The 10,359-nt window shown below is 54.0% G+C and overlaps 1 pseudogene across 1 annotated transcript; it reads left to right on the forward strand.

The window, feature by feature from the left end:
• Positions 1-787: 787 nt before the first annotated feature.
• LOC123045229 (probable aldo-keto reductase 2) lies at positions 788-4,956 on the forward strand (annotated as a pseudogene). The gene is made up of 5 exons (XR_006421161.1): positions 788-1,093; positions 1,185-1,384; positions 3,700-3,872; positions 3,955-4,057; positions 4,305-4,956. The product of XR_006421161.1 is annotated as a probable aldo-keto reductase 2 (transcript).
• Positions 4,957-10,359: the final 5,403 nt, after the last annotated feature.

Raw genomic sequence — 10,359 nt, forward strand, 5'->3', positions numbered from 1 at the left:
CTCTTTCTTTGGCATGGCTGGATCACACAATGATATCAACGTGCTTCAGCGCTCGCCGGTGTTTGCTAGGCTTGCCGAAGGCAACAGCCCACCGGTGAACTTTACTGTCAACGGCCACAACTACGACAAAGGGTACTATTTGGGTGACGGTATCTATCCTCAGTGGACCACTATTGTAAAGACAATACCCAACCCTGTTGGAGAGAAAAGGAAAAGATTTGCCCAAGAGCAAGAGAGTGCTAGAAAGGATGTCGAGCGTGCCTTTGGTGTTTTGCAATCTCGATGGGGCATCGTTTGGTATCCTGCTAATACTTGGAGCATGCAGAAACTATGGAAGGTGATGACTGCTTGTGTGATCATGCACAATATGATCGTAGAAGACGAGCGCCCAGAACGTCTGTACGATCAAGGCTTTCAGTTTCAGAGTGAGAATGTTGTGCCTGAGCATGGAGTAGTGGCAACATTTGAGCAGTTCACTCAGTTTCATGAAGACATGCGTGATTGGGAAACTCACATACAACTGTAAAATGATTTGGTTGAGTATACGATGACTCATGTTGGCAACCAATAGATGTATCTACTTTTATTCGTTCATAAAACTATGTGAAACATTTTTATTTTTATTTGGCCTGTACAAACTATACTATTTATTTGTTATCCTCTGTATTACTGCCACTGTGGGTAGTCTGAACGGAAACTCTACGCTTGTCAACTCGCGTGACATATGGGGTGACGCTACCCTTCCCGCCAGCCTCACAGGGCACTGACACTACATAAAGGTACGAGACTACGAGCTCCTCCACGACAGTCCACACCAACACCAAACCACGGTGGTCGCCGATCGACCCGGCCACGCCTGAGAGCAGCATCTTGCCGGAGACATGGCGTCCGCTCCTGCGGCGGTTCCCCGCATGAAGCTGGGCTCTCAGGGAATGGAGATCTCGGCTGCATGGGCATGTCCGCCTTCTACGGCGCGCCCAAGCCCGAGCCCGACATGGTCGCGCTCATCCATCACGCCGTCGCCACCGGAATCACCTTTCTCGACACCTCCGACATGTACGGGCCGCACACCAACGAGATTCTACTCGGCAAGGTTGGTCCTAGATTCCTAGAAGCTAGACTAATTAGTCGGAGTCTGTTTCACCGACGTGCACTCAAGGTGTTCGATGTAATGCTCCTCGCAGGCGTTGCAAGGTGACATGAGGGAGAAGGTAGATCTGGCCACCAAGTTCGGCGTCTCGTTCGCAGACAACAAGTGGAACATCCAGGGGGATCCAGCGTAGTGCGCGCGGCTTGCGAGGGCCGCCTCAAGCGGCTGGGTGTCGACTGTATTGATCTCTACTACCAGCACCGCATCGACAAAAATGTGCCCATCGAGGTCACGGTGAGTGTCACACCCCCACTTATCTATTTTGTTAGCTACAACGAAAAGGTGATGCTGGACCCAGGTCCACATACTAGCTAAACAATTACTCCCTCCGTTCATGTGGAGCAAAATTGGTGAATCTACACTCTAGAATGCGTCTATATACATTTGTATGTACTCCATATTGACATCTCTAAAAAATACTTATATTTAGGAATGGAGGGAGTAGTTTTTTTCCTTTTCCCGAAAAGAAGGATAAACCCCGGCCTCACAAGTCTGTTGAATGGTTAACAAAATATGCACTAATTCAGAAACAACTCACATGAGTGATCACCTGTCTCCTCTCATTTTTAAGATCAGCAAACTCAAAATGTTTAGCTGAAAGACAGGATTAAACTTTCCATCTTACTTTTCTTTTCAAAGAATAAGTTTGCTGATCTTTAAAAGTTCAAAATAGTACTACACTCCATCCTTTCTTTTGAGTATCCAAACCTAAATTCCAAATGCCACATCGACTGAACTTCACCCAAACAATTCACAATAATTAATAAAAAATAATAGGACAGAAACGTGGTTAAATGCTGCTATTCTCATGACATTTCTTTCTTTTTTAGTCACAAGAATTTGAACTATCCACTGTAAGTAATGATACCTTTAGCAGTCGTGAACTTGCACCATTTTTTTCTCGAATATGCACGAGCGTGCGTACTATATATTAAAGAAGAAGAGCCAAGACGGCTGGTACAACACCTTTCGGCAACGTTCTACCACAGAAGATAGCACCCATATCCACCGTGACAACACCGGCAACTAACCCGCCTTGACCATACTCAAGCCAACAATGGCGAAGAGGACGGTCACAGAGCACACAGGCCGCGCCCCCCTATACCAAACAACTCAAAAGACGACAAAAACACCTAACCAAACTAGCTCAACGCACTCTCCACCCTTGGTGCCAAGAGGACTGGCGAGCGGACAACGGGAGATAGCCTGACTCGGAGAAGACGCCATCGGAGAAGTGTTGATGATGCAGTATATAGTGCCCTGGATGCTCATGTCCCCAGCAACACCCTGCGCATGACAACTTGGCACCCCAAGCCTCACCGCTGAAGCGGGCGAGGCAACAAACCAGCTGCTCCTCCGGACGCACCCTGAGCACCTAGGTAGCGCCTCCAAGAAGGGGACGGCGCCGAGACGCCGCCACTGCCTGGCCCGGCGAACCGAGCCTAGGGTTTCCCCCGGTGACAGAACAGGGGATGGACATGCCATGACAACGCCCCCAGGGAGGAGACGGCGCCAAAAAGCGTCGCCGTTGCCCGCAGCCGCAGCCGCGCTGGATTTCTCCTTGGCCATGTCCATCAACTTCCGGAGCACAGCAAACTGGAAGGGAGGGCAAAGTTGCCACCTTGGGCCATCACTGTGGAGATGGGGGAGCCGGATGCCGTCGCGCCGCCAACCGGCGAGTCCACCGCAGCCCCCGGTCGGGGAAGACCAGGGCCTGCATCCACTCGCTACAGCCCCGCCGCCCTCACGGCCAGGAAATGCAGCGCCACCCGGAGACCGCAGCACAACCAGCCATGATGCCCGGCCATCCACCTCTTCGCGCCTCCGCCCCGGGAAGAGGAGGGCGAGTCCATCGCGGCCTGGGGCCGCCGCCCCAGCGTACCATCCCCGGAGCACCGGCAGGATCCCCGGCGCCGCCCGCAGCCCCGGCGGCCAGATCCGGCCGAGCCAGAGCAGGCCGACCTGGCGGCCACGTGCAGCCCTTTGCGCCAGCAGCCGTGCTGCCAGCCCTCGCGCCGCGCCCGCTTCACCCGACCACCACCGAGCCGCCCAGCCCATGGCCGTGACGCCAGATCCGAGCTCGAGCCGCTGCGGCCAAACCACCATCGAGCACCACCAGATCCAGCTGCCGCGCTACCCCAACAGCCACAGAAGCCGGCACACCACTGCCAGGTCCTGGGGCCGCCGCCCCGGCGTCCGCCCGCTGCCGACCGGGCGCCTTGTCCAGGGCCAGCGCGCCACGCCAACAGGGGGTCTCCCCGCTCGAGAGGTAAGGGCCTGCCGCCGCCGGCCGCCGCGTGGGCTTTGCCCGGCGACGTTGCCCAGCGGCGGCGGTAGGGTTCGCCCGAGCCGCCCCCTGGGAGCGACGCGGGCCACTTGCACCATTTTAGACATGTACATTTGAACGTGGACGTGAACTATCCCTTTTTATGTTACTGTCATATACAACGTGAGCTTGCTAGATTGGCGGAATTTTGAGAACCCCAGTTGCACAATTTGAGACATGTTTTTAAATTTACATCTTTAAATCTGAGTTTCCACCTTGCTAGATTGGCGAACTCAAGAAGCTAGTAGAAGAAGGAAAGATAAAATACATCGGACTATCTGAAGCATCTGCCTCAACAATCAGAAGGGCTCATGCTGTCCATCCTATTACTGCAGTTCAGCTGGAGTGGTCATTATGGTCTAGAGATGTGGAAGAAGACATAATTCCAACTTGCAGGTAATGAACAAAAATCGCTATCTTCTGCTTGTTGAAATCAGGGACTACATGGTCTAAATTTATTTTGTTGTGTCAATTCAAGAGAACTTGGAATTGGAATTGTACCTTACAGCCCACTTGGTAGAGGATTTTTCTCTGGTGGAGCAAAACTGATCGACTCGCTATCAGATCAGGACTACCGCAAGGTGAATTCCAACGACTGCTATGTAGACTTTGCTATTTTTGGTACAGTTTAATCCTGCTTTTTCGTTAGCTTCTAACTCTTCATCAATCAAACATATTTGTGTTTATGCTTGATGGATTTTTTTCTTTGCATTGATCATACACATACCTTTTCTTAATTTAAACGCCTTTTCAGTTTCTTGTCACAAAAGGGGAATGGGACTTACACGGCCAGTTGTCCATTTCACTGAAAACTTCATACTTTTGCAGCATATGCCCAGATTCCAGCCAGAAAATCTTGAGAAGAATACCCTGATATTTGAGCGTGTTAACGCAATGGCAACAAGAAAAGGGTGCACACCATCACAACTTGCATTGGCCTGGGTTCATCATCAGGGGAGCGATGTTTGTCCCATACCTGGCACAACAAAAATCGAGAATTTCAACCAGAATGTGGGAGCACTATCTGTGAGGCTCACACCAGAGGAGATGGCCGAACTCTGAGTCCTATGCCGCTGCCGGTGATGTCCAGGGTGAGCGGTACTCTGAAATGGCGAGTACTTGGAAGTATTCTGAGACCCCTCCATTGTCATCCTTGAAAGCTGAGTAGCCATTTTTCTTCAGTGGGACTACAGGAGTTCATGATTCCAAACAGGCACAGGAGGGTAATCATACTTGTGTTTTTTGAGTATTGACCAGAGTTGGACTCCCATTGTTGCGAATGCCGGTATGTAAAATAAGCTGCGGTATGTAGGTATGCTTCGTTGTTGGTATACAACTAGTGTGTTGAATAAGCCTGTGTGCTGTAGTGCTACATAAAGGTGTGGTAAAAATACATGTTGACAAAAAGAATAATCATGTACAAATTGCCCCTTGGGTTATATTTTTGTGAAAGCATATGGACACAGTGCTTGTAGGGGAATTTTATTGTGTACTTTTGCACCTAAAGTCGTGCAGCATACCTTGGAGCCACTTGTGGCCACCCGCCATGAAAGACGAGTGTTTCGGTGAAAGTGTAGATCGATTGATCTTCTTTGAATCTTCGAGATGTGCGAGTGTTTGGGTGGAGGAATCAATACAGCCGAAAAAGGCTTTCGCCCCGCTTTATAAATAAAGCAAACCACCACAGCTACAAAGTACCACAGAGTTTACCCACCCACAGATAGTCACACAACATAGAGTAAAAGAGGGTTCTGCTGAGGGCACAACTTAACGAGCGCTGAAAACAAAAACAAAGGTGGATACACCGCAGCTAAGAAGCTAATCCGGCTCAGGTGGTGCAGGAGGAGGCGGCGGCGCCAAGCGGAGAGCCATCGTGCGAAGGTCGGCAATGATGGTGTTGATGGCGTCCCGGTCCTGAATGCGGCTAAGCAGCCGCCAGAGCTGCAAATAACCACACATTTTGAGCACCGCGTCAGTGGCACGTCGAAGAGGCACACACTGGATGACAAGCTTATTACGCACGATCCAGAGCGTCCAATCAAGGACCCCAATGAGCAGCCACCTAATATGGCGGCCCGACGGGGAAGAAGCCTAGACCTCGGCGAGGAAGTCTGGGAAGTTGGTGTTACACCAACTACCCTGACAACCTCACGGAGGCAGCTCCAGAGGAACTGGGCGGAAACGCACGAGAAGAAGATGTGATTCGAGGTTTCCTCCGTCCCACATAGGGGGAAGAACCCATCGCCCGTGCCATTCCGTTTTAACACCTCAACGCCGGAGGGAAGCCGACCGCGGATCCATTGCCACATGAAGATCCTGATCTTGAGGGGCACACGAATAGCCCAGATCATCTCAAGGGCCGCTGGGCCAAGGGAGGGGGCAATGGCTTGGTATAGGGACTTCGTGGAGAACCGGCCCGAGGGCTCGAGGCGTCAGGATAAGCGTCATGAGGCTGCGCCAGATCAGGTTCGTGGAGGGCAACGACCTTCAGGAGCTCATGCCAGGAGGCGGTTTCCAGGGGCCCAAATGGCCGCCAGAACGCGAGACACCCTAAGTCAATAAGGGTCGTCTCGACGGAGATTCTAAGGCTCCACCGCAATGGAGAAAAGATCCAGGAACCTGGCAGCAAAGGGGGAGTCCCCATCCCACCGGTCGAACCAAAACAGGGTGGATGCCCCAGAGCCAACCGAGATGGAGGTCCCGATGTGGAGAACCGGGAGCAGCTGGATGACGGACTGCCAGAACTGGGAGCCTCCCGTCCTCAGGCAAAAGGCAAGAGGTTGGCCGCACAAGTATTTCTTCAGGATGATTTGCAACCACAGGCCACGCTCTCCATTCACAATGCGCCAGAGCCATCGCGTGAGGAGAGCCAGGTTCATGCATTTGGAGGACATGATGCCGAGGCCGCCTTGGTCCCTAGGTTTGCAGACGTCGGTCCAACGCACCATATGGTATTTCTGCTTATCACCCTTGCCGGCCCAGTAGAAGCGCACCTGGACTAAGCCGATCTCATGGTGCAACGTTTCGGGCAGGCTGTAGAAACTCATGATGAACAGGAGGAGGCTGGACAAGGACGAGTTGATGAGGATCGTTCGAGCCACTTTAGACAACCATCGGCCCTGCCAAGGCTCGATACAGTGCTGAAGCTTGAGCATCAAGGGCCTTAGATCTGCCACGGAGAGCCGAGAGTCGCTAATGGGGATCCTCAGGTAGGTGGTGGGGAAAGACCCGAGCCAACAGTTGAGTAGGTTAGCAATACTCTGGCTTTTGGAGGGGGGTAGCCAAGGACCATCACCTCGCTCTTATCAAAGTTTATTTTGAGAACCGACAACTGCTGGAAGCACAACAGCAGAAATTTCAGGTTCGAGATATCGGCCACCGAGCCTTCCACCATAATAATGGTGTCATCGACATATTGTAGGAGGGATACACCACCTCCATCCACTAGGTGCGGCACTGTGTCATGGATGTGTCCAGCGGCCTTAGCCTTATCAAGGATCGATGCCAGGGCGTCAACTACCATGCTGAACAGAAATAGAGAAAAGGGGTCCCCTGTCTAACCCCACATAAGGTGGGGAAATAGGGCCCGATCTCCCCATTAATGTTCACCGCGGTGCGCCCAGAGGACACCATCTGCATGACCCAGGTGACCCAACGATCGTCAAACCCTTTCCTGAGCAACACTTCCCGAAGGAAGGACCAACTAACAGTACAAAAAAAAGACACATCCGTGACATTTTGGGCGGAATGAAATTTTATTCTGTCATGCTTATGACACTTCTATTACGATAATTGTGAAAAACACGGTATCATCGTAGATGTGGTGGGCTCCTACTTCTATGACAAAAAAATCATGACATAAAATGGGCTTTTCATCCTGGGTGGGCCGGAGACGCACCTGCATGACTGTCGGATTTCGGGATCCGGCAACCCGTGAGAGGTTCGAACACTGGGGGTGCATGTGGAGATATCAACCTGTCCAGCCTGCCTACTCGCGATCCTCCCTAGCCTAGCACGTAGAGCTCACAGAGACACAAAGACACCAAGATTTATACTGGTTCGGGCCACCGTTGTGGTGTAACACCCCAATCCAGTGTGGTGTGGTGGATTGCCTCGAGGGGCTATGGATGAACTAGTACAAGGATGAATAAGCCTCAGGAGGTGAGGTGTTCTTGAGCTGTGTGGTGCTCTACTTGCTCTTGTTTCGGTCCCTTTCTATGGTGGTGGCTAAGTCCTATATATAGTGGCCTTGGTCCTCCTCCCAAATATGAGCGGGAAGGGATTCCACAACGGCGGGATTTGAAAGGGGACAAGTAGTACAGTCTATCCTGACAAAAGTAGTCTTCGCCTGCGAAAAGCCTCTGGTCGTGACACTGCGGTGGGCTCGGTGATGACCTCCGTCTTGCCGTCCTGGCGGTCTTGGTCTTGTTGCACCAGAATGGAAACCTTTGGCTGATTCCTCGGGACTCCGTGCCTGCGGCTTGCCTCCCTTGCACCGAAGAGGAAACCTGCGCTTTGCAACCGCCTGGCGCCCGCCTGGTCTTGGTCGTCATGGCTCACGTCAGCTGAGCCTCATGAGGTAGCTGCATAGATCTCTCCGCCCCTCAGGAGCCCTCCTGAGGAGGCCAACTCCTTCGGGGGTCTTGGCGTTTTCCACCTTGCGAGGCTTGGCCCCTCGCGAGGGTCTTGCTGTGTTGGTGTTGAAGCTGGGTCGTACCAGGCCGTCGATGGAGCCACATGGTGGGCCGCAGGCAGGCCGTCGATGGAGCCACATGGTGGGCCGCAGGCAAGCAGGACTGGATACCCCCAAGTCCAGGACACCGACAATAGCCTCCGGGCCCAAGGCGCGCTCGGGCTTGGCTTCGAAGCGAAGCCAAAGGGCAAGTGCGGAGCGCCGCGGGCCCTAACCGCTTGCGGCCTTGATGACGCGTGGCGACTGATTGGACGTGGGCGACTCTGCTTCCCCATGCTGCCTCGGCAACTGCTCGACTTGACTAGTCGATGCTGCATGCAGGGGGTCATGATGGCGCGAGGTAGTGGAGGCCGGCGGTTGGCCTTCCTTGACTATAAATGTGAGAGAGGGGCGGAGCCCCCTGCCCATCTTCCCTTTGTCTTGCTCCCGCTTGCTACTTTCCTCTCCGTCTTGCTCCCATGGCGTCGCCGAAGAGGTTCTAAGCAGCCGAGAAAGGGAAGGCCCCCAAGGAGGGGCCAGCCTTCCTCCTCCCAAGAGGGGCCGTGGCCGTCCCCACAAGCACCCTGTGGTCCCTCCAGCAGCATCCAGGGGGCGCGGGCGCGAACCCCCCGAAGGCAGCATTGCGACGGGCGCCCATGATGGCACCTCTTCCTGTGGCGGGGGCTACCGGCCCCGGAGCAGCCCCCATGACGAAGGGAGGCGTGCCGTGATCGTGCGCCCGCCTGCCGCGCTTTTCTTCACTGGAGGTGCTTCCCGAGTTTGTGGTGTGGTTGAAGAGCCCGACTGGCACCTCGCTCCAGCTCCCTCGCTTCTTCTCCGACGAGCTTCCTTCTTCGGGGCTTGCTGGCCTCTGGCTGCAGGCTGATGGGTGCTGCAGCAGAGCCTCGTGGGTCAACACCGAGGTTTCTGCCTCTGGTAGCGTGGTGCTGACCCGTGGCTGGCAGACTTTCGCCCGAGCGCGTGGCTTGAGCGGAAGGTGCACCCTCCACTTCAAGTACGACGGACTGGCGACCCACTTCGTGTGGGTATTCAGGGGGGACAGACACCGCGGGGGGTACTGCCCAGAGGATAGCAGCGAGGACGATGGTGGCGATGGCGAACTTGGCCTTAGTGACGCGCGCTCCTCCTCTCGTGGCGGCAGCTCCTCCTCGGACGAGAGGTCGAGCAGCAGTGGCTATGACCGGCCTCCGCGTCGTCGTGCTCGTGTCGAGGACACCAGTGGCTCGTCCCGTCGCAGCGCTCCAGTGAAGTCGGAGAGGAGCCCAGCCTAAAGCTGAGGGCCGGCGAACTTGGACTCAAGGCCGGTGGCCCCAGATCTCCTGTGGAAGAACTGGTGGAGCGCTGGGCTACCTTGAGGCGCTGCTTGAGGATGCGGCATTGGTGCCAAGCCTGCACGCCTTCGGGCCCTCTTTGTTTAGCTTTTCCTTTCTCCTGCAAATCAAAAAAAGAAGAATGTACCCTGCGAGGGCGTGTAATGAACTAATGTTGTTATGCCTTTTTATGTTATGGTTGATGTCCTTGATGCTGTGTTGCAGTATTTGTAATTTGAGTGGGTCAAGGTAGGAAGGCTTAGCTTGATACGTGTGTTCGTCCTCCGCCTCATGAGAACATATCCTTAGGTACTTGACAGGCCTCCCAGGGCATACACCCTGTGCCCTTAGTAGATACATCTTGTGCCCTCAGGAGATACACCATGTGCCCTCAGGAGCCGCAGTAGGGCAGAGCCGTCCCTTGTAGGAAGAGAAAATTTGTCGAGCGACTTGCTCCCCTTTACGCGAGCCCCCTGCCATAGGTTAAGGGCCTGATGCACCGCGTTGCGCTGCCCGGGGGGCACGAAAATGAGGGGTGCTGGCGCCAGCGGACTCGATCGAGGGCTCCTCATGAGGATAAAGACGAAATAATGGGGTTCGGCACGGTGTGCGCGCAAAGGCAAGCCCTAAGCGCACACACTTACCTAGCCCCACGCGCGAGGAGCGCGAGGAGAAGTGGCGGGCGACTGCCACCTCCCTCACGTCCTTAGACCAAAGCAGCTTAGGAGAAAACACACTTGAGGAACCAGCGCTCGCGAATACCAAATCCATTGAAAAACTTACTAAGAAAATCGCAAGCAACTTCAGAAAGCAAATGAACAGCCGCGTCCGGCACCTAATCTAGTCTTCTCACCAGCGCGGAGCTAAGTGCCGCCACTAG

This window comes from Triticum aestivum, chromosome 2B (assembly GCF_018294505.1).
Source record: "Triticum aestivum cultivar Chinese Spring chromosome 2B, IWGSC CS RefSeq v2.1, whole genome shotgun sequence".
NCBI classification, from domain to species: Eukaryota; Viridiplantae; Streptophyta; class Magnoliopsida; order Poales; family Poaceae; genus Triticum; species Triticum aestivum.